Below are 1,625 nucleotides of genomic sequence, written 5' to 3' on the forward strand. Positions count from 1 at the left end.
GATTTATAAGCAAAGTTTAAACAAATTAAAATATAATTGTCACAAGATAATTTGTTTGCCCATAATACAATAATGATTAAGGCTATGGGTTTCCAATCAGATCAAGGATTCGATTCCCGCAATACGACTATAGTTCTCGAAAACCATCGCCAGCACAACATAGAGCTTAGTTATAACTATAACTTAAAAGGAATATTAGTTTTAAAATTAAGTGGTAATTATAATTTTATACAATATCGAAAATCAATATATCTTCTATTTCATACTGATATTATAAATGCGAATGAATGGATGGATGTTTGTTAGCTTGTAGCCTGAACGGCTGAACGGATTTCGATGAAATTTGGCATAGACGTAGAGGGTAGTCTGGAAGAACACATAGGCTACTCAGTTTAGATTTTTTAATTCCACGCGGAAGGAGTCGCGGGCTAAAGCTAGTAGTTACATACATGAATAATTCATTTCTTAGTGAAGTTTTAAGAAGTAAAAATTGTACTTTATTAAAGTTGTTTGTTGAAGTGTAAATTACTTTGTCTCATAAATATGCATGCGACATAAAACGACTGCGTGTTTAACAATTAGACTCCCTCATATCCATTTGTCATGCAAATCTCTCGGAACGTTGGAGGCTCAGTTTTCATTATAAAAGTGTCTTTATAATATGAAATCTTAACATGTAATAATTGAAAAATAGAAAAAATAATAAAACTTACAGACGAAATGACAAAAACCTTTTTGAATTCGGTTTAAATGTTAAGGAGTAACAAACAAACAATTTAAAAAAAGCAGTATTATTTTGATCATTTTTTTATTAAAATTTTTGAGTAATTACTTAATTACATTATTAGATTTTTATTAAATTAAAAAGACAGATTAAATTTTGCTCACTCACGTACAGTTTTAACTGAATAATTCCACTCTTTAGTTAAAAATGTTAGAACTGAGCGATTGTAGCTTAAATATGTTTACGTAATAGTTTTCACGTGTCTGTATATTTTATAAATTTAATTTTTCTAACATTGCGGTGAATTCGCACGTATAATCCCCGGAGAGGGCGCGTAATGGAGCCATAACGCCTTGTTAATGCCACCTATAAAATTTTAACTCACCCAATGATACATATTTCTTAAAGATGACACTAACTTTGTTACCCTCGTCTTATATTTCGTTTCAAATATCGTAGTGAATAAATTAAATATTTAAAAGTTAAATAACAATAAATAAGACAAGAGCTTAAAAATACGATATTAACTTATTAATCGTTTACTTACTTGCGTCACAATCCAACAAAAAAAATTCTCGCAAGTTTATGCTCTCTACTACTGTTATGGAGGTTGTAAAAAAACGTGGAAGCTATCAATACATGTCAATAATAAGTCGATTAATGTTTAATGTGAGAGGAAGGCGAGTATTCATTGCTTGTTACCGGGTCGTTATCGGCAAGGCGTCGTGGTCGTTACCGCCTCACAGCCGACAGCCGGCAATAACTTTACATAACGTCTAATGTCGCGGTAATTGTACGAAAACGTTTTACATACGAGCAGTACGCATAAAGAGAAGATGCCTAATTTACTTACAAGTTAGGGACTTTTATAGAACTAAGGAATTCATTATAGCAATAACGG

This window comes from Papilio polytes, unplaced genomic scaffold, assembly GCF_000836215.1.
Source record: "Papilio polytes unplaced genomic scaffold, Ppol_1.0 DF821422.1, whole genome shotgun sequence".
Lineage (NCBI taxonomy): Eukaryota > Metazoa > Arthropoda > Insecta > Lepidoptera > Papilionidae > Papilio > Papilio polytes.